The sequence below is a fragment of the Hypanus sabinus genome, chromosome 22 (genome assembly GCF_030144855.1).
Source record: "Hypanus sabinus isolate sHypSab1 chromosome 22, sHypSab1.hap1, whole genome shotgun sequence".
Classification (NCBI taxonomy): domain Eukaryota; kingdom Metazoa; phylum Chordata; class Chondrichthyes; order Myliobatiformes; family Dasyatidae; genus Hypanus; species Hypanus sabinus.
The window spans coordinates 30,827,734-30,851,550 of NC_082727.1; the positions used below are offsets into that span (position 1 = coordinate 30,827,734).

The 23,817-nt window shown below is 43.8% G+C and overlaps 1 protein-coding gene across 1 annotated transcript in view; it reads left to right on the forward strand.

The window, feature by feature from the left end:
• ipmkb (inositol polyphosphate multikinase b) overlaps positions 1 to 23,817 on the forward strand; it is a 262,387-nt gene that overhangs the window by 214,173 nt on the left and 24,397 nt on the right. The window contains exon 7 of the transcript XR_009507440.1: positions 2,627 to 2,733. The gene's annotated coding sequence lies outside the window, so the exon portion shown is untranslated. The remainder of the gene's footprint in view (positions 1 to 2,626; positions 2,734 to 23,817) is intronic.

Genomic DNA, 23,817 nt, shown 5'->3' on the forward strand with positions numbered 1-23,817 from the left:
ATGGTTCATAGTAACATACAAAAAATACCGAGGGCACTCAGCAAGTCAAAGCAGCATCTAAAGAATAAAGAGTTGATGCTTTTGGTCAAGACCCCGTATCAGGATGTGAACGGAAGGGGGAAGAAGGTGGTGGGAGGGGAAAGAATACAAGCTGGAGAGTGACAGGTGAAGCCATGTGAGTAAGAAGGTGGGTGGGTGGGGGAGAGCAGTGAAGGGAGAAGCTGGGAGGTGATAGGTGGAAAAGGCAAAGGTCTAGAGAATAAGAAATCCAGTGGGAGAGCAATGTGGACCATGGGAGAACGAGAAGGAGAAGGGGAACCAGAGGGAGGTGGTGGGCAGGTAAAGTGAAAGGAAGAGTTGAGAGGGGAGCTGGAATGGAAGAAGAGAGAAGAGGGAGGGGTAAGAAATTACCAGATGTTAGAGAAATCAATGTTCATGCTGTCAGATGGAATAAGAGATGTTGCTCCTCCAACCTGAGAGGGGATTGATATTGGCAACAGAGGAGGCCATGGCTGACAAGTCAGAATGGAAATGGGGGTATGGGGATTGGATATAAAACACCCAGGGTTCCTGCTTGCTGAGGACAGAGTGAAGGTGCTCAACAAAGTAACCCCCCCACCATCCCCACCCCCATCAATGTCAGGTCTCACCGATGTACAGGAGGCCACACCGGGAGCACCAGATACACTATCTGAACTCAACAGACTCACAGGTGAATTGCTGCCTCAGCTGGAAGGACTGTTTGGAGCCCTGAATGGAGGTGAGGGAGGAGGTGAATGGGCACTTCTTCTGCTAGCAGGGACAAGTGCCAGGGCGAAAATCATTGGTGTGGGACGAATGGAGAAGGGAATAATGGAGGGAACGATCCCTGTGGAAAGCAGAGATTTGAAGAGTGAGGTAAAGGTGTCTTTGGTGATATTACTATTGTTGCAGTTTTCACATGTTGACACACAGAAGCTACAAGATCCTGGCTTTGGCCTTCAGAACTCAGTCAAAATTTTCAGATTCAAGCCAGTCATGTTGTCTTGATTGAGGACGTGGCTGGCTGGAAATGCAATGACAAGTCAAAGGTGATTTACTGCCAATACAAAAGCTGGCTTACCCAAAGCTGCCCAGATACATAAAGTGGGAGTGAGAATCTTGTTAAATGTGGTGAGCAATGTGCTTGAGTTCAAAGTAAATTTATTATCAAGGTATGTATGTTTCATTTATACTACTCTGAGATTCATTTTCTTGCTGGTAATCACAGTAGAGCAAATAAATACAATAGAATCAATTAAAATCTGTTCACAAAGTTTGACAATTAACCAATATGCAAAAAAAAAGACAAACTTTGTAAATACAAAAATCAAAGAATAACATTAACTAAATAGCACATAAATGAATAGATAACTAACTGACACTAAGAACATGAATTTAGAGTCCAGAGGTTGTTGGAATCAATTCAGTGTTGAGACGATTGAAGTTATCCACGCTGGTTCAAGCAGTAAAATGTAATATCCACTGCCTTTTGTAACTTTTTCCATCCTTGGGCATTGGAGTTCCCATACCATTCCATAATGCAAACAGTCAGGGTGCTTTTGACGTTCATCTACAGAAGCTTGTCAAAGTATTAGATGATTTGCTAAAACTTTGCAAACTTCTAAAAAAAGTCAAGGTGCTGCTGTGCCTTTTTTTGTAATGGCAGTTACATACTGGTCTCAGGGCAGATCCTCCAAAATGATAATGCCAAGGAATTTAAAGTTACTGACCCTCTCCACCTCTGGTCCTTTAACTAGAACTGGCTCATGAACTGCTGGATTCTTCTACCTGTGATCAATAATTAGAACTTTGGTAAAATTTGCCTCACTCAAAAAGTTCAAGTTGAGTGTGTGTCAGAAACATAGAAACTCTCGTACTCCTTGTGATGGGATAACTGAAAATTTATAATTAGTTTTAGTACCATAGTGGTTTGGGAAAAGCTTGAAAAGTCAGGTCCTTTCAGACAGTTTAAGAGTTAACCAACCAGGCGTAATAATTAAGTAGCAGGAATACGTGGCATTGAAATAATTCTGTTGAGATGTTAATGAACATGAAAACTCAATTGTGAAATCAATGCTACAACGATCGTAAATACGTGAGTGACAATATGGCAACCTGTACTTTCCTCAGAGATGTCATTTAATGCTGCTAGCCAACCCATTATTTTATTTCAACAACACCCAAGTCTTCCTGCATGAATCATTAGCTTGCCATATTTGACGACAACAGTATTGTTAGTTGTAACAGCAATGGGGTGAATTGTACTGGCTTACAATTATAAGTTGCGATTTCTGCTGCGGGCACAAGCGGTACCAGATTGTGATGGATGAGCTGACTATTAACATGCCAGAGTTCATGCATTGATATAGCACATGCTGTGGATTGCTGTGTTATGCAAACTGTTTGTCCTGAATCCAAATTAGCTCCCGTTCAAAGACAGAATGTGACATTGTGGCCCCGGTGTTTATCTGAAGGCGGCTTCTGTGTGGAGCTGCATGGAACTGCTCGAGAGGAGGTCAGAGGTGACTCTAGTGGGTTGGAATCTGCAGTCTTGACTCAATTGAATCAATTAATTTTGACTTTCTAATTACATGTCTCCAACCAGGGCAAGGCAGCACCCCAGCAGTATTTAAAGGGACTGTTTACAAATGGGAATGGATATCGGAATGTATATCGTGGACAGCAGTCATGACATCTTGGTGGAATCGCAAGGTAATCAGAAGCATTGTGTCCCAAACAAACCGAATGCAGTGTTAACTGACCTTACTGGGCCAAGGAAGCTCAGCCACACTCTTTAAAACTTCTTTTATTTTGATTTGCCATTCTCTGTCACATCACCCCTCAGCCTTCACCCTTCATATTTCATCATCTCCCCATCTCTGGTACCCCCCGAGTGTTAATGCTCACCTCAGCCTTTCTCCCATCGTACTGTTCCAAACTAATTAAGTTAGTGATAGCTCATCTGTTCTGCTGAATATGATCCATATCCCTCTATTCTCTGAATACTTATGTGCCCACCTCAGAGTCTCAAATGCCTCTATCATATCTGCCTCCACTACCATCCCTGGGAATGCAATACCACCACCCTCAACTCTCCGTGTAACAAACCTGCTCCACTCATCTCCTATGAATTTTATCCCTCTTGTACTGGACATTTCAACCCTGGAGACAAAAGTGCCAGCTGTCTACTCTGTCTCTGCCTCTCACACATTGGTCGGAAGTCGTGGCCCTAAGTCTGAACTTACATGAGTCTGCTGAGGAAGTCAGGGTCTACTGTCTGCAAATCCACAAGTCTGCTGGAGATGGCCTTTCCTGGGGTTAGAGTACTGTGAGGAGTGTTATGGGAGGGAGGGAGGATTGGGGCTTGTGTCGCTGTCGTTGCTTTGTTGCTTGGTATGTTCTGCCGAGCAATACGAACACGCTGTGTTGCACTGGAATGTGTGGTGACACCTGCTGGCTGTCCCCAGTATATCCTTGAGGGTGTTGGTTGTTAACGCAAATGACGTATCTTACTGTATGTTTTGATGTACGTGATAAATAAATCTGAATCTGAATGCAAAACATCCATTGATCGGCACCTTCACCAAATTCACTGTCCTTCAGTTGTGACTTATAGTACTGCTGACATGTTCCACTGGAGAAAGGTGTGTAGCTTGTGAGGGAGTGGTAACCCAGACAGTTCACTAAGGGCCTCCCTTTGAACGGAGCTTCCTGCACATTGTTGCACTCTATCATTCCACCACCAATGGTCCTGCTTTCAATGTTCCAGCACCAAGCTCTGGAACTTTCTCTGTCTCTCTTTCCTCTTTTCAGAGGATTAGCATAATTTTCTAGTCCACCTATAATATTATTAACATAAGAGATTCTGCCAATGCTGGAAAACCAGAGTACCGCACACACAAAATGGTGGCGGAACACAGCAGGTGCTGATGCTGCCCGACCTGCTGAGTTCTTCCAGCATTTTGCATGTGTTACTACAATAGCCTCCATGCATTTTGTCCCCTTCATGTTATCTTGCGATGCCTTGTGGAAACATCCCAAGTATGACTATTATGCCACAGGGGTATAATTAGTCTCCTAGGTCATATCCTAAAAGAGGTTCACTTAATAAAGCCTCTCCATCTCAATGCAGGATGTAATTTATGGGCTGCATGGCAATACACATATGGATTATATAATCATGGTAAGCTCGTATCAGCAAATCTGGTTATTCACCTCAATACACCCCACAGTAGATGTTAGACAAATTCTATGCACACCTGGCTCCACACACCTCAAAGTTAATTAATTTCTGAATGATGACAACCGGCCTTACTCTCAGGTCTGCTGCTCTAAATCCGCGAGAGCGGCCATTTTGTGAAGAAAGAACAAGCACAGCTTTTGGCAGGAATAAAATGTAACTTTTTACCGTAGGACGATTCTGACCATGCAGGTCATCCCTTCTCCGGGATTTGTACCTCTGTATGACCTCTGATTCTGACATGAACAGAATAGAAATGAAGCAGGCTTCAGGGTGACAGTGAACAAGTGATCCGAAGCATGACATGGCAAGGATGATCGCAGGATTTAAGCTTGCAGTTTCAAGAAGACAGCTTCGGGTGGCTGTGATGGATGTAAAATGGCCCAGGGTCTGAGAATCCATTTGCCTGAGAGCCACAAAGAAAAATTAGCAGCAATATCATTCAATGCTGAATCAATGTTTCCTGACATATTCTTCGAACTGCTTGCCTGGCTCTGAATGTGCCCAATTTATATCAGTACAACTGAGTCACACAAGCTTTTGTTTAACAATGCGCTATTCATTCGGATGTGAACCTAGACATTTATTTGCTCCAGAATCTCAGGGCATTAAAATGTGGTTGATCATGGTGCTTGCATGATCTTCATTCAACAGCACAGACTCAGCTTTTTGCCAAATTTTGCCTTATTTACAAACTTGCACATCTTGTGTACATCTGGGGCTGTGCAGTGGTGCAGCTAGTAAAATCACTGTCTCACAGAGCCAGAGTCTCAGATTCAATCCCAATCTCGGGCACTGTCATGTGGAGTTTGCAAATTTTCCCTGTGACTTTGTGTTTCCTCTGGGTGCTCCGGTTACTGGTTTGATTAGTAAATTGGAAGATGACTTGAAAATTGATCATTTTGTTGATAGATAGTGAAGAAAACAATCATACCGATGTACTTCCTCTATAAGGGGAGCTACTATGAACAAATGGACAGAATGGCCATGAGATCACCCTTGCTGTTGGCTATTGCTAATCTCTATATGGAAGACTTTGAGGTGACTCCTTACATCCCAAATGCTTCTTCAGATACATCAGATACCTTTGTAGTATGGCCTCATGGACTCCAGCCAACAGTTCCACGACCATCTGAGAGTATACATAAACATTTAATTTACGATGGAGATGGAGAAGAATGGTTGCCTCCTGTTCCTGGACATTCTATTATGATGGAAACTGGATGGTAGCCTCGGACATGGCGATATCGGAAACCCACTCACATAGACTTATACCTCAACAATAACAGCCACCATCGTGCCTCCCAGTGCTTACAGGATTTCCTATGAATGCGGAGCAGCATGTATTGGCCAGACAGGACCCATTGGATGTGGAATTTACATGTAATGCACTTTAGGAGGACAAATAAGGGTAGGACATACACAATGAACTGTAGGGCTTCAGGGTTTATTGAAGATCAGATTGATAAGTCCAAGGTACTATGAAACAGGTAGCACAGATCGATCAGGTGGTAAAGAAGTTACATCAGCTAAGGGATAGATTATAGGAACAGGAAGGTTATAGTACAACTTTATAAAACAGCTGTTGAGCTGGAATACTGCATACAGGAAGGAGGCGATTGCACTAATATAGATGCAAAGGAGGTTCACCAGGACAGGGCATTTCAATTTTGATGGGAGACTGGATAGGAATGATTTATGGATCTGTGGAACTTAGTGCCACAGATGGCTGTGGAGGCCAATTCTTTGGGCAAATTTAAAGCAGAGGACAATAGGTTCCTGACTCAAATCTCTCAGCAATGCCCATCAAAATATCATATCAGCACCCATTGCAAGAAGTTTCCAATATGGTAGTGGAAGTTATAAGAAATCTCAGAGGTGCCTGGGAGTGGGAATTAGGCAAGGATGGCAGCCTTCAGTACACTGCAGAAGTTGCAAATGAAAGAATGAGTGGCCCTTTCAGTTGTGCAGTGGCAGAGCAAGAACCATTCCAACCATCTGGAAGGTCCGTGAGATGCCAACAAGGGAATAATGAGACCAAATTTCACATGAAAGTGCGAGACAGCTCACATAGGGATGACTTTCATAGCATCTGCATCCAGTGTCAGAAATACAATATTTTATTAGGAGTTTGAGGAAATTTGATACATCACTGAAGACCATCAGATTTCTATAGATATACTGCGGAGAGCATTCTAGCTGGTTGAATCGCTGTCTGGTGTGGAGGTGCCAATATAAAGGATCAGAAAAAGAGGGTTGTAGACTCAGCCTATTCCTGCATGGGCACCAGCCTCCCAGCATCGAGAACATCTTCAACAGGCAGTGTCTCAAGAAGGTGCCATCCATTATTAAGGACCCCCAACACCATTCAGGATATGCCTTCTTCTCAATACTTGTCATCAGGGAGGGGTTATATTGAGCCCAAGTACACACACTCAACGCTTTGGGAGTAGCTTCTTTTCCTCTGGAATCAGATTTCTGGACGGACTATGAACACTATCTCACATTTTGCTCTTTTTGCACTACTTATTGTTTTACTCTCTCTGTATATTTCTTATTGTAACATAGTGATTTTTAATGTATTGCACTGTACTGCTGCCACAAAGCAACAAATTTCACGGCATCAGTGATAATAAACCTGATTTTGATTCTGATTCTGCACAAGGTTGACCATTTCTGGGAGACACCCTGTTGAAACTTCTTTTCACCACCCTCTAGGCACAAACCAAGAGCACGACCTCGATGAGTCAGCTCTTAATTTTTAAACAAAGCTTAATACCATCCAGGACACGGCAGTACCCCATCAGCCTTTCTAACATCCAACCCCTTCACCAGCACTGCATCATGGTTGCACTGTGCACTGTCTATAACAAGGCTCAAGGTTCCAAATCAACTGTCCTTCAAGTTGTACATCATCCTGATTTGGAAATATATCACTAGTCCTTCATCATTTTGAAGTCTCACATTATCATAATCCTTCCAACAGCAGTGGTGTACTTTCAGCAGAAGGCTTGTATAAGTTCAACAAAATGGCTCACTACCATGTTCTCAAAGGCAACTTGACTGGGCAATTAATGCTGGTTAAACCACCAATGCCTGGATCCTGAAAATGAATAAAATATTCTAAGCAATTGTACTTTAGTTCAGCCTTAGTTTCAAGGTGTACCAATAGCCAGAGAGATTTGTATTTAGAGAATTCCTTTCCCTATTGTCCCAAAGCAATTTATAATCACTGCAGTGGTTCTACAGGGTAGTCATTGTTCCATAGAAAATGCAGCTGCCAATTTGCACAGCACAGGTCACAATGAAATAAACAAACAAAAGACCAGTTTTAATTATGTTGGTTAAGGGAAGAATATTGATTCAAGAAAAATAATCTATTGCTTTCTTATATCCTCTTGCAAAGATGGAAATAGCCCCATTTTAACACTTCATCCTAAGGAAGTCAGCTCTTGACAGTGCAGCACGCGATTGTTCGCCAAAACCTTGTACACTGATCTCTGGAGTACTGCCTTCTGAATCTTCTGTTATTGAACTACAGTAATGGAAACATCTTAAAAGAAAACATTTTAATGAACACATTCCAATGTAATCTTAAATACTGTTAGCAAGAAACATAGTTTTAACAAATGATTAGGCAAATATAATAGCATTATATAGCTTCAGGGTTTTAACAATTCAATATAAATCTTTGAAAGACTCCCCACAGAGAGATGTAGTGGAAAAATTAATTACCTGGAAAGGTATGAGCTCTCTTTCAGGCAAGAATTATGGAGAAATTTTAGATTCTGGAAAGGAGTAGAATCAAACATCCTGATGCATTTAACAGTAAAGCTATCAAATAGAGGTGAGTGCCAATGAAATATGGAGATCCTGGGTAAAATAGTCAAATGGTGAGTTAAAAGGGGCATCTTAAAAGTAAGTGAGAAAAAGAGAAAGGGAAAGGAAGAAAAAGAGAGGGAGAGAGATAAAGAAATATAAGCAGAGTGACAGAGAGAGGGGAGAGGGAGAAGAAAAACTTCAGAAGAAAGCAGTGCAGAGCAAATACATAAAATTACTATAAATCATATTTATATTGTAGTAGTAAGAAGAGGGTGTGTCTCAGATAGTGTGGACCCTTAGTGATGGCTATTGCCTTCTTGAGGCACCACTTCATGGACTTGTCCTTGATGGCAGTAGGGGTGGTAAGTGCCCATGATGGAACTGGCTGAGTCTACAATCCTCTGCCATCATTGGGCATGCTCAATAGGACGGAAAAGGATTCAGATACTTTGGAGTGTTAGGGAGCTCGACGAATTTGCAGGGTTTCCATCTGGACGTCAATGATCTCTGCCCTCTTCTTTTCTTCTGAGGGTTGGACTACCTACAGAGGTCATCCAAGGGACTAGAAAAACACCATTAGAATTGTTGCCACAAAATTCTCCAAATTCTCTGTAAGGAAAAAGCACACCATCATCAGTGTCCTCCCCCAGGTGGACATCCCAAGGACTGGGGCTCAGTTACACTCAGTTGACCATGTTGGGCAGGTCATTTTGGTTGAACGGCTGACACCAGAACACCCAGAAAAAACACACCATGTTCCAAGTTTTCTTTCAGAGGAGATTGCCACAGGATTATACTCAGGGATGTGCTGGAAGCTGCCTTAAAGAAATGCAACAATCCCTCTGACTCCTGAGAATCAATGACCCAGGACCCCTCCAAGTAGAGAAGGTATGTTTTGGCTGGGATTGAGAGTGTTGAGTCTACATCAGGATCACACAGGAGGACTTAATAGGCAGTGGAAGGAACACACTAGAACACAAACTACTCATAGTCAGAACAGGAAGCTCTAGGGAAGAGCCTGCAGTCTCCACAGTGGCCTCATTAACCATCTCACAGAACAGTGGAAGCAATTCAATCTCCATTCTGAGGGACTGCCAAGGAGTCAAAGCTTTGACAAAACCCTAGAGATGCACATAACTGGTTGCATCGCTGCCTGGCGTGAAAACACCAATGCCCAACAAAGGAAAAGGCTGCGGAAAGGTTCAGGAACAGTCATTATCCTACAAGCATCGTGCTCCTGAATCACCACTACTTTGAGCTGATACGACAGAACTTACGGACTCCCTTTCCAGGATGCTTTACAACTGGTTGCCGTCTTCTTCTGCACATTGGTTGTTTGTCAGTCTTTGTTTATGTATAGTTTTCCGTAAAATTCTATTGTACTTATTTTTTCCATTAAATGTCTTCAAGAAAATGAATGTCAAGTAGTATATGGTAACATATATGTACTTTGACAATAAATTTGCTTTGAACTCTTGAGATCTGGGAGAAGTGGGATCACGTGTTATAGCGGTACCTGTTGCAATGTGATATATATATATAATGATGTGATGGAGGTATATAATGTCATGCCGGTTAAGAGATAGGATGGGTGGTCACAGTCTTTTCCGCTGGACAGGGGAGTCTAAAACTAGAGGGTGTAGATTTTTGGCCAATGGGGAAAAATTAAAAGGAACATCTCTCGTTGAGTGTTGAAGTGGTAGCGGATTGTGCAATTGCGACGTTTAAACAACATTTGGGCAGGTAACTGGATAGGAGAGATTTAGAGTGATATTAGCTAAAAGCAGGGAAATGCGTCTAGCCCTCACTCGGGTTGAATGGCCTGTTTCCCTGCTGTATAACTGTAACGCTACTGGGTGAATACACCCGGAGCATTAGGTCGATGAGTTGTAATCTGTCGAGCATTGTAGGTAGGAGACCACTGGAATGAGGGCAGCGCTCTGTCAAGGGACGCCAACCCGACTCACAGCACTGATCAGCGGGCAATCGCGACGACAGCCCGTACCGTGAAGAGCAAAGACTATTTAATTCCGTCTCCCAACATTGACTTCGGGAATAAATGTAACCGCTGCTTCAAGAAGCAATTAGTTTCTTGTTAGCGGACGCTGGGAGCTGTAAGCGCTGACATAAGTCATGTTCTCCTTGAAGTTAAACATGTTTGATCTCTCTTTTCTGAAAATGCTGCTTATACCCCGCTCCCTCCCAGCGAGCTGCTGGGGGGCAGCGACAGCCCCCTCGGTCCCGTCCTTCCATCACACGGGTCCTCCGCTGCTAGTTAGCATTTCTCGGGGCTCGCTGGCCAGCAGCCTTGCCTGCCTAACGCTTCACGGTAACTATTGCCGATCCACTTGCCCACCACTTCTCGTCTGCTGCCTCGGCAGCTCCCTATCATTATTATCATTAAAACGAAATGCCAGCTGTGTGGTCGTACGCAACACCGTTAAACGCAAGGAAGTTCATGTTAGTTTTCACGGTATTAAAACCAAACTACAATCAACAGCTTTCACACAGAACCCCTCGGAGAAGGGAAAGGATGGGTTAAGGTGTGTCACAACCCCTGTAACTGGTCCCCCACCCCCAGTCGACGTCTCTAGTAAAACGAGGCAGCAGCTTGATGCGTCGTATTTTCTCTTCTAAGATATTCAAAGTTCAGAGTAAGCTTACAGATATATCACCACGTACAACCCGAGATTCATCCTGACAAAATCCTGCCACGGCCCCGGAATATAAAAGATTGCGTATAAAAGATTAATATAATCTTTAATATAAATATAATATTTTATATTAATATAAAGGATTACTTTTTTTGTTGTTGTTTCTGGTTTGTTGACGTATTTCTGAACTTCCTGCACCCCACTGGGCGAAAACGGTTCAATTTTTTAAAAATTGGCAGTCAAAAGTGTACCGGTAGCTCTGTTATCCTGGTGAGCAGATGTGCAAAGGGGAAAGGTGACAAGATGCAAGGTTTCACTGTGAGAGCTCCTTTCATAAAGCAGGATGTTGAATTGTAGGCCTCCATCTCCTGCAGGTTTTGTATAATTCAGATTTATTTATCACATGCACATGGAAACATAGAGTGAAATGGACAATTTGTGTGAACAACCAGCACAACCTAGGGATGTGCTGAGGGCAGCCCACAAGTGTCGCTACACATTCTGGCACCAGTATAACGTGCCCCCCATGTTCGGCAGAACAACACAGAATTATCCAATTGACAAAGCTCTATTACCCCCTCCCACCCATCCATGCTTACCCTCTCTCTGTTTTGCCTGTTACACCACTGGTGTTTAGGGCAGCAGTTGAATGTCCTCCATTCAGTGTTTCCTTCATCATGTCAGTAGTCTCCTCTTGGTTTTCACTACAGTTAGCCATGCAAGTCCTGGGTGGAGACTCATGAATTCCATCACTCTCAGATGACGAAGGAACCTTCACTGCCGTTTCCATAACAATTTTGTTTTACCAGTCAGGGTGGTTAGCCCTGAGCTGACCCCCTGAATCTGGAGGACTGGCAGACCACCATTAGTCTAGCCTCTACGCTTTGACATTTTTGGCATGGGTGATCCCACCAAGAGCCAAGGCATTAAGCCCTGACTCCAGCCAACATAGTTCTCCGGGTCATTGAACACACAAGCGTCCAAACCCTACAACGAGGTTGTGGTCCGCTTGGAGGCAGGACAGGCCATCTTCTTCAGCTCCAGTGTCTAGCCTTAAATTAGCTGATGCTAATTTAAGTTTATGTTAAGTTCTGTTTGAGAAGCACAGTGCTGCTGCTGCAAAAAGCTGATATTCATGGCATTTTCACTATGTGTATACCTGTCTTTGACAATCAACTTGAACTTGATCATCATCTTGCTACAAGAAACAAAGTGCTGCAGGAAATCTGCCAGCCAGGTAGCATCTGTGGGGGCAAAGGAATGGTCCACATCAGAATGAGATGTATTATCACTGATACATACTGTGGAATTTGTAGTTTTGTAGTGGTCCAGTGCAGAGATATACAAATTACAAAAATAAGCAAATAGTGTCAATCAAATGGAATAATGAATTCATGGACCATTCAGAAATCTTGTGAAAGAGGGAAAGCAGCTGTTCCTAAATTGCCGAGTGTGGGTCTTCAGCTCCTATACTCCTCCATGATGGTAGTAATGAGAAGAGGGCATATCCCTTTTGGTGATGGATCCTGCCTTGTTGAGGCACCGCCTCTTGAAGATGTCCTTAATGTTGTACCCGTGATGAAGCTGGCTGAGACTACAACCCTCTGCAGCTTTTTTTGTGATCCTGTGCATTGGAGACTCTGTAGCAGGCTTTGATACAAGCAGTCGGAATGCTCTCCACAGTGTGTCTATAGAAATTTGCAAGATTTTTTGGTGACATATCAAATCCACTCAAAGTTCTAATGATTTAGCGCAGCTGGCATGCCTTCTTTATGATTGCATTAATTTGTTGAGCCTGGGATTGATCCTCTGAGATTTTGATACTCAGGAACATGAAACTGCTCACCCTTTCCAGCACTGACTCCCTTCAATGAGGACTGGTATGTGTTTTCCAACAATCAATTCCTTGGTCTTGCTGACATTGAGTGTGAGGTTGCTGTCTCAACACCATTCAACTAGCTGAACTATCTCACTCCTGTAAGCCTCCTTATTGTCACCTGAGATTCTGCCAACAAAAGTGGTGCCACCAATGAATTTACGGATGACATTTGAGCTGTGCTTACCTACACAGCATTGGGTGTAGACAGTAGAGCAGTGGGCTACACATGCATCCTTGAGGTGCGCTGCCAGAGACAAGGAGATTTTATTATCAACCTGCACTGACTGCTCTCTCTAAAAGGAATTTCAGATTGAGTTTCTGCATGAGAACATCTGTTGATTTTTCTCCAGTATTGGAAAACAAACTGGAGGGAAAATCTCACAAATCAATAAATAATAGTAAAACTGTACATTAATAACAGCTGAGCTCACAGCATTAGTTATTAAAAAAATGACTTGTATCTAGTTAACAGTTTCTCAAGACCTTAGAACTTTTCAAATGGTGTATGTCTGAAGTGTAGTCTGCTTGTAATGTAAGAACCATTAGCAAAGGAGAGAAAGCTTTTGGAGAATACTGGAGAATTAAAAGAAAGAATTGTTTTGAATAGCAAATACACCTAAATAAGCTTCATGTTTATTTTGTGTCAAATTTACTTCTAAATGTATAATTAAAACCTCCTTCAAAGAAACCTGGCAATATCTATTTCTTTAATTTAAGAGTCAATAGAATCTCAATGAGGCATGTAGGCTATACAACATTGGCTAATTGGATTAGGTTCTTTATACATCATGATCACCTCCTTGATTCCTTGTTTAGTTTTGATAAATTACAAAAGGCTCATTGCTTGGATTAAATGACTTTGTATTGGTAGTGAGTCTTTAAAAAATACTAGCCAATAACAAATCTTTGCAACTTTATGTTCCTATCTAGATAACTTAGGCAACACCCTATCGTCAGGTCAAAAGCAGAGGTATACAATTTCCCATTCATTCATCCAATTTTCTGATAAGCCGAAAAAAAGATGAAATTCTGATTAATTACAGGATCATTATTTGTCACCTTCTACCAGTAAACGAATTCCTTAAAATTTCTGTCTTCCTCTCACCTTTATGTAATCAGAATCAGAAATTTGTTGTTTTGCGAAAGGAGTACAGCACGATACATAAAAATACTCACTGCATGTGTGTGTGTGTGTATATATATATATAAAATCTTTGAGAATGACAGGATCGTTACAGTTGAGAAGGATGCTTTTCAGCCTTTCAGGTTTGTAACCCACCCCATTCTGCACACTTATCCTATGGCCCTGGATTTTTTTTTCTTAACCTTCAAATACATATGCAAGTCTTGTTTGAAAACCCCAATTGAACCAGCATCTGTCACACTTGCACGCAATGCATTCTAGATCACAGCCACTCACTGTGTGTGGAAGTTTTTCCTCATGTCAGATCTGGATCTTTCATCCATCATTTTAAATCTGTGTCTTCTGGTCCATGACCTCTCTGCTAATGGGATCTGCTTCTCTCGAGTTACTCGTCTAACTCAAACTGTCAAGACTTTGCATACTTTTATCCTATCCTTCTCTGCTCTAAGGGGACCAGTTGCAAATTCTCCTGTCTCTTCTTGCAACTGAAAAGCTACATCCCAGAAACACTAATAAATAATTTGTTTTGTGTATGTTCCCTGTGAGATCGTTGCATCCTTTCTAAATTGTGGTGACTAAAATTTGCATCCTTTCTGTGCATCTATGTGGAGAGCACCCAAGAGCACTGTCCCCCCAGCTTGCTATTTTCCTCCCATCTTGCTATTTGCCCTAATTTCTTCTGTATCCACGTCAAAACATTCAACTAGAATATTCATCCTGGATGATGCTTGTGAATCCACACTGATTTTCTTTGATCTATTGACACCTGCCCATCTTTGTTCATGTTGATAGATTCTATAAACTTCTCCACAACTGACATCAGTTCCAAGGAATTGGTGTGAAAGGATTCCTGTTTATACTTATTTATTCACAACAGCATCTGCTGTATCCCTCTTTAATATTATGTCCCTGCATACCTTCCTGCTTTCCCTTGAAATATTTATGAAAAGCATTTGCTATCACTTTGCTCTCCCTACCAAGCTTTTCTCATTTTTCTTTCTGAGAATATTATTATTATTTTATTTGTACTACAGAGAAAGCATAGAAAACTCCCAATGTAGTAGGAAGCTATTCAGCCCATCGGATCCATCCTAACCAGAAAGAAGCTACCAAACACAGCCTCACTTCAAATACAACACGAGTGAATCTGCAGATGCTGGAAATAAATAAAAACACAAAATGCTGGCAGAACTCAGCAGGCCAGACAGCATCTATGGGAGGAGGTAGTGACGACGTTTCGGGCTGAAACCCTTCATCAGGAGTGAAGTAACATGGGATGGTCAAGGGGGGGATAAGAAGTGGAGGTTGGGATGAAGTAGAGAGCTGAGAAGTGATCGGCTGAAGGGAAATGGGCTGGGGGAAGGTGGAGAATTATGGGAAATAAAAGAGAAAGAAAGGTAGGGCTGGGGGGAGAGATTATAGTGAGGGGGGAAAAGAGAGAAAGAGAACCAAACTAAAATTATAGATAGGGATGGGGTAAGGGGGGCCAGGGGTATCTACGGAGGCCTGTGAGTTGAATGTTCATGCCGGCAGGTAGGAGGCTACCTAGGCAGGAGATAAGGTATTGCTCCATCGACCTGCATGTGGCCTCATCTTGAGGGTAGAGGAGGCCATGGACAGACATACCGGAGTGGGGGTGGTCTGTGGAATTGAAGTGTGTGGCCACAGGGAGATCCCGCCACTGCTGGAGGACTGAGCACCGGTGTTCGGCGAAACGGTCTCCCAGTCTGCGGCGGGTCTCCCCAATGTATAAATGGCCACATCGGGAGCACTGGATACAGTATATCACCCCAGTTGACTCGCAGGTGAAGTGGTGCCTCACCTGAAAGGACTGTCTGGGGCCTAGGATGGTGGTGAGGGAAGAAGTGTGGGGGCAGGTGTAGCACTTCTTCTGTTTGCAGGGATAAGTGCCTGGAGGGAGGTCGGTGGGGAGGGATGGAGGGGGATGAATGGACAAAGGAGTCACGTAGGGAGTGATCCCTGCGGAAAGCCGAGAGTGGGGGGGAGGGGAAGATGTGTCTGGTGGTGGGATCCCGTAGGAGGTGGTGGAAGTTACGGATTATGCTTTGGATCTGTAGGCTGGTAGGGTGATAGGTGAGGACCAGGGGGACTCTATCCCTGGTGGGCTGGTGGAGGGATGGGGTGAGGGCAGAGGTGCGTGAAATACGGGAGATGCGATGGAGGGCAGAGTTGATAGTGGACGAAGGAAAGACCTTTTCTTTAAAAAAGGAAGACATCTCCTTTGTCCTGGAATGAAAGGCCTCATCCTGAGAGCAGATGCGGCAGAGGCGGAGGAATTGAGAGAAAGGGATAGCATTTTTGCAGGAGACAGGGTGGGAGGAGGAATAGTCTAGGCAGCTGTGAGAGTCTGTAGGTTTGTAGTATACATCCGTGGATAGGCTGTCTTCAGAGGTAGAAATAGAAAGATCTAGAAAGGGGAGGGAGGTGTCGGAAATAGACCGGGTGAATTTGAGGGTGGGGTGAAAGTTGTCACTTCTAATACTTGGTCTTGTAGCCCTCAAGCAGTTTTAAATGTGCTGAGCGTTTTTTTTTGCCTCTACCATACACCAAGATAATCTGCTCCAGATCTCCAGGATTCTTTTCCACCAATTGCATTAAGCTTTTTAACAAAAGCAGAGAGCACTGGAAATATTCAGTTTGCATTTGTGGAGCAAGAAACATCGTTACTATTTCAGAATGATAACCCATCACAAAATTCATTGCCTTTTAGTAGAACATAGAACAGTGCAGGTCCTTCAGCCCACATTCTGGTGCTGAACAGGGGTCTGTTCTGAGACCCTTGCTCCTTGTGATTTTTATAAATGACTTTATGGAGGAATGGAAGAGTGGGTTAGTAGGTTTGTAGATGACACAAAGATCATTAGTGCTGTGGAGAGTGTAGAAGATTACCATAGAACATAGAATACCACAGCACAATTCAGGTATTTCAGCTGCACTATATTGTGGCGACCTTCAACTTACTCCTAGATCAATCTAACCCTTCCCTCCCACAGAGCCCTTCATTTTTTTTTTTCATTTATGTGTCTATCTAAGAATTGTCCCTAATTATCTTCAATAGCTTGTCTAGTCTGCTGAATTTTCACTTTTTCTTGCATTTGCACGAGTCTCATTAGCTGATGTGCTATTGCACTAAACTTTCTTGCTAATGCCTTGCTAATGTGAGAGGTCAGAAATCAATGACCAGACTCGTTCAAGCTGACAGGAAAGTGACCGTAACTCTAAAAACCACACGTTATAACAGTGGTGTGCAGAAGAATATTTATGAATGCAGGACACATCAAACCTTGAAGTGGGTGGGCCACAGCAGCAGAAGATCATAAACATATACTCAGTGGCCACTTTATTAGGTATAGTAGGTACCTAATGAAGTAGCCACTGACTGTATGTGCCATGTGAAATGTTCCTATTAGTACCAATCTATATGGTCATAGGCTACATTATTTTCTCTATTGTAATAATGGAAATCTGTCTAGATACAGCTATTTACAAATTATTCTTGCTGTAAAATACATTTTAATTGTTGCACTTCATTGCATTAAGAGAGATTATAACTGTGAAATTTACTACTTAGCAAACTGACTCATCCTAAAACCTTTCTTTATATACATGAATTGTAATTTTGTTAGATAAATAATTCAGAATTTAATGGATTTGAAAATAAGAAGTTATTAGTTCTTTAAAATGTTAATTATACTACAGCTTCTATTTAAAACTCATTAGCACGTTCCAACTTGTATTTCAAATTTTGTAAAATGTTTGAAAAGTTAGCTGGAACCTGGTGGCATGGTGCGAAGACAATAACCTATCCCTCAATGTCAGCAAGACGAAGGATTTGGTTGTTGACTTCAGAACGAGCAGCAGACCGCACGACCCCATCTACATCGGTGGTGCGCAGGTGGAACAGGTCAAAAGCTTTAAGTTCCTCGGGGTGAATATCACAAATGACCTGACTTGGTCTAACCAAGCAGAGTCCACTGCCAAGAAGGCCCACCAGTGCCTTTACTTCCTGAGAAAGCTGAAGAAATTTGGCCTGTCCCCTAAAACCCTCACTAATTTTTATAGATGCACCGTAGAACGTATTCTTCTAGGGTGCATCACAACCCGGTATAGAAGTTGTCCTGTCCAAGACCGGAAGAAGCTGCAGAAGATAGTGAACACAGCCCAGCACATCACACAAACCAATCTTCCGTCTTGGACTCACTTTACACCGCACGCTGTTGGAGCAGTGCTGCCAGGATAATCAAGGACACGACCCACCCAGCCAACACACTTTTTGTCCCACTTCCCTCCAGGAGAAGGTTCAGGAGCTTGAAGATTAGTATGGCCAGACTTGGGAACAGCTTCTTTCCAACTATGATAAGACTGCTGAATGGATCCTGACCCGGATCCGGGCCGTACCTTCCAAATATCCGGACCTGACTTGCACTACCTTACTTTCCCTTTTCTACTTTATATTTATGATTTATAATTTAAATTATTATTATATTTACTAACCACTTGTACTTCAGGGAGCGCGAAGCACAGAATCAAATATCGCTGTGATGATCGTATGCTCTAGTATCAATTGTTTGGCGACAATAATGTAATAAAGTAAAGTAAAAGAATGTCTTTTGCTTTCTTCCTTTCCGCCTATTGCCTGGGAGTATTCCTCAATGTGATCAGCTGTTCAGCTAGTGCAAAATCATTATGGCTGTTGAATGCCAGGGATCCATGAAACCTTCACCTGCAAGTCTGTCAGGGTCATCTACTGTATCCGCTGCTCCTGGTTTGTCCTATTCCACATTGGTGAGACCTGATGTAGATTGGGGGATCGCTTTGTCAAACACTGTCACAACAGGCAGGATTTCCCAGCAACCATCTGCTCTAAGTGAAGAAACAGATTCGATAGGTCTCAAGGACAAGGATTCTGGACACGCAGCCTTGGTAGTAAAGGATTTTACTTACAGAAGGCAAATGTGGGAAAATGGCAACAGAAACAACATGCACACGTGCACAATTTACAGCAGTCATGGGAAAAGTCAGATCGACAATAAACACATGCAGACAATTACTACCGAACATGGGAACAAAGTACACACACACACACACACACACACACAATGTGATACCCGCACCCCCCCCCCCCCCCCACGGCTCTTATGCTATTAGGGACAATTATCAACGCTCCCAACCCTATTCAATGCACAACTCACTGATAGTTTCTCCAGTGCCGCTACGGTTTTTGGCCTGGAATGAAGCAGGGTGGTCCCTCGGGGACTGCAAAAAAGAGAAAGGGTCCAGCACTCGTGGCATCCTTTATAGTGCAGCAGGGCTGGAAGATCCCACCCAGGTAATCACAGGGGGCCATTGGCTCAGTGCCAGCAGAGTTAAGCTGATTACAAAGGCCAATTGCCTGAGGCCAAGTACAAGGCTAATTAAAGGGGCCAATGGTTAGTTGTGTATTGATGGCCAAGGAGGGTTCAAACCTTGATTGGCAGGTGGCGTGTCTTTCGACCAGGTAGTGGGCAGTGCTGTCATGTGACAGTCAAGACCCCTCCAATACACCATCCATTTTAATTCTACTTTCCATTTCTATTCCGATATGTCAGTCCATAGACTCCTCTAACTGCTCTGATAAAGCCACTCTTAGGTCAGCAGAGCCACACCTCATATTCTGTTTGTGTAGCTTCCCATCTGGTGGCAAGTTCATTGATTTCTTTAACTTCTAGTCATTTCTCTCCCCTTTTCCTTCCCTCATTTTCTATTCCCTGTTCTGGCTCCCTTCTTACCCCTTCTCTTATCCTCACCTGCCAACCACCTCCTTCTAGTGCCCCTCCTCCCTCCTTTGCTCCAATGGTCCATTCTACTCTCCTATTACATTCCTTCTTACTTACTCCTTTCCATCTATCACCTTCCAGCTTCTCACTTCATCCTCTCTTTTCCACCCACCTTCCTCTCACCTGGCCAGCCTGTACTCTTCCCTTCCCCCAACCTTCTTACCCTGGTTTCGTCCCCCTTCCTTTCCAATCCTGAACTGAAACGTTGACTGTTTATTCCTTTCTACAAATGCGGCCCGACCTGCTGAGTTCCTCCAGCAGTTTGTGTGTGTTGTATCCATGGAAACTGAAGATTTACATCAACTGATGTCAGAAAAAGAGAATATATGTGCTCAGAGATCAGTTTTTGAGTGCAGCTGCTGCTATTAAAATATTTGGGTTTAGTTATTGTATCTTCGGGTAGATGGAACTCGTCAGCCTGGGAGGGCAGTCCATTTAAGAGAAGGAAAACTCTGATTTTAAACCTCCGCTGCCTTGCAGCCATACCCACTCGTGGGAAAGGCTTCGGGAGTAAACCCTGAGCATAAATCCGGAGCCGGAGTCCCTAAAGCAGTCCGATGTTACATTCAACCTCGTTCTGGCAACTCCTGCGACGACGCCAGTGTCAAGCTGTATCGGCCCCTGCCTTTCTCTTGGACAGCATCGGTGGCGTGGAGAGGGGAGACCAGCTGCATGGGCAACTGCCAATCTTCCATAAAACCTTGCCCAGGCCTGCGCCCTGGAGAGGACACTCCAGCGTCGCCTCGCTGCGGCGGCAAAACACGGAAAGCAGCAGTCTACCGGTTATAAGCCTGCGCTCGATTGGCATAGAACAAGGCGCCAGGGGTTGCTTTCGACGGAGGGAGAGGCCATCGTTCCTCACTGGACAGCTACCGCCCGCCTCAAGCTGGGCAGCCCCCAGCCAATAAAGTGATGTCCCGCCACAGTCCGCCCGCTCCACTGGGGGCGTGGGGCTTAGGGATACAAGTATCCTGAATCGCGGTCTGTAAACACTGCACCAAGCAAAACAACAAGGAAACAAGGCAAGAAGCCAGCATTCAGACTCGGACGTTGGAACCAGTCTATCAGATGACCTTCGCGAGATCACTGACACCCGCAGAACAGCAGCGATTAACAACCAACTGCTTCATCTTCAAGTGGTCACCGCAGCGCTCCAAGACTCGGGGACCCTTCGTGAGAGAGAGTACACCTTCGTCTGGCAGGGGAAAGGCAAGGACGAGACCAGAGAGCATGGCTTTGCTGTGACAAACTCGCTGCTGAAGATGGTGGAACCCAGCAAGGATGGATCAGAGTGGATCCACTTATTGCGCGGCTGCACACCTCCGAGGGGCCTGTCAACCTTATTAGCGCTTACGCCCCAACCCTATATTCCACACAAGACGCAAAAGATGAGTTCTATGATCAACTTTCAAGGCAAATACAGGCGATCCTGAAACAGGAACAGTTGCTGCTACTTGGCGACTTCAACGCAAGAGTGGGTGCCGACCACGACTCCTGGCCAAGCTGTCTGGGACGGTATGGGATCGGTAACTTCAATGACGATGGACAACGACTGCTCGAGTTGCGTGCTCCACGGACTATGTGTCACCAACACCTACCTCCAGGCCAAAGTTTCCTGGCGACATCCCCGCTCCAAACTCTGGCATCAGCTAGACCTGATCCTCACAAGACGCAACCACCTGAAAAACGTGCTCATGACTCGGTCCTTTCAGAGTGCTGACTGTGACACGGATCACTCCCTGGTTTGCTGCAAACTCAGACTCCACTGCGCCAAGCCTCTAGGCAAACAGCGTATCAATGCTACCGGATCTGATCCCAAACTTAACCAAAGCGGAGGTTTTCATCAAGTCACTGGAGGACGCCCTCCTTGCAGACCCACCAGGAGGAGCTGTTCAGCAGAGATGGGATTCTCTCAGGGACACCATCCACAGCACTGCATTGAAGACCTTCGGGAGGAAGCGGAGCAAGACACAGGACTGGTTCGAGGCAAGTGCGAATGAGCTCAATGCGACCATCGAGGAGAAGCGTGTTGCACTGTTGAAGAACAATCACCAACCCACTCAGGCAATGTTGCAAGCGTTGAGGACAGCTAGGAACAACGCACAGAAGACAGTCAGACGCTGTGCAAATGGCTACTGGCTACAACTATGCAAAAGCATCCAGTTATCAGTCGACACAGGCAACATTCGCGGAATGTATGAGGGGATCAAGAAAGCCATCGGTCCAACCCAGAGCAAGACAGCTCCACTGAAATCCAGGACAGGCGAGGTCATCAAAGACAAAGAAAGCAGATGGAGAGATGGGTGGAGCACAACTCCGAACTCTACTCCAGGGAAAGTGATATCTCGGACAACGCTGAATGCAGGGCTGTATACTGTATACATACTTTGATAATAAATGTACTTTGAATCCTTTGATTAGATTAATGTACGGGTGTACCTAATAAAGTGGCTATTGAGTGTATATCATTTAAATCTACACCTCTGCACTAAAGCAACCTTTTCTTTAGATTGACCCACCTCCTGACTTCCATGGAACTACAGGACACTAATCAGTCCAAAGCAATGAAATTCATGTTTGATTGAATTTCAGACTGTTATAATTTCCTCTTAATTTAGCATCAGATAACTATGCATTTTAATTGGTATCATTAAAGTGCTGTGCGACTAATGAAACTTCTTGAGAGCCCAAATCAAGTTGGTGCGGTGGTACAACAGAGAGTGCTACTAATTCCTCAAGTTCATGGGTGTCTACCTCTCTGAAGACCTATTCTGGGTCCTTATTGATGCAATTACAAGGATTATATTTCATTAAGAGTTTGATGAGATTTGGTATATCACCAAAGACCTTGTAGCAATCTTCTACAAACGTACAGTGGAGAACATCACCATTTGGTCTGGAGAGGTTGCTGCAGAGGACTGTAAGTTCAGCGAGCTCCATCTTGGGTACTAGCCTCTCTACCATTGAGGGTATCTTTCAAAGGTGACATCCACCAATAAGGAAATGATATACATGTATCATTTTAATGTTAATTACTTGATTAATTTACATATTGCTCTGTACTGCTGCTACAAAGCAACACATTTCATGACATGTGTTAGTGATAGTACACCTGATTCTGTCTCACAACTCTTGCTACCCGGTTTCGATTCTGACCTCTGGTGTTATCTGTGTGGAGTTTGTACATTTTTCTGCAACCACTTGGCTTTCCCCTGGTTGCTTTGTCTTCATCCCACATACCAATGACATGTAAATTGGTATGTTAATTGGTTACTTCAAATTACCCAGAGTAGGTGGAAAAATCTGGGGGAGTTGATGGGCGTGTGAAAGGGAATATGTTACAGGGAAATAAGTGGGGGAATGGAACAGCTGAGAGTACTGTGGAGTTATGGTGCGGACATGATTGGCCAATTGGTTTCCTTCCATGTTATGAAAAAATTCAAATCATATTCCATTATCTCTAATTTATGACCCTTAACTTCTCTCTTCAGGTAGCACATGACTTGTTTGGATTTAGCTCCTTGTTACCAACTCTTAAGACTATTTGCACACTCAGAGGACAAGATCTTAGCCATTACTGATTTTATTGAAAATAGGGGTTAACGTTCAAAGTTCATAGTAAACTTATTATAAAACTACACATAAGTCACCATATATAACCCTGAGCTTAATTTACTAGCAGGCATATGCAATAAATCCATAATAAAATAATGACCATAATAGGACCAATAAAAGACTGCTCCACCAAGCAAATGCCACCTGCCAACCTCCCAACACAATGAAACACATGATGAGACCTTGGAAAATGGGAACTAATTTCCACATCTCGGGAGCTGCTTCTTGGTGAATGCAGACATTGATGACGATACTCACCACTGGCTCCAGTGTGCCAGCACAATCTTTGCCTGACAGAAGAATTGCTGGAGGTACTTGGCAAGTCAGGAAGCATCTATGAAGGACCGAGGCCCTTCATCGGGGTTGGAAAGGAAGGGGGAAGAAGCCAGAATAAGAAGGTGGAGGTGGGGAGAGAGCACAACCTGCAAGGTGATAGGTGAAGCCAGGTGGAATATGAGATGTATAAGAACTGATGTAGAATGGGGACTGCTTTGCCAAGTATCTTTGCTCTATCTGCAACAGGCAGGACTTCCCAGAGACCAACCTTTTTAACTCCCTATTCCCATTTATATATGTTGGTCCATGGCCTCCTCTTCTACCCTGAT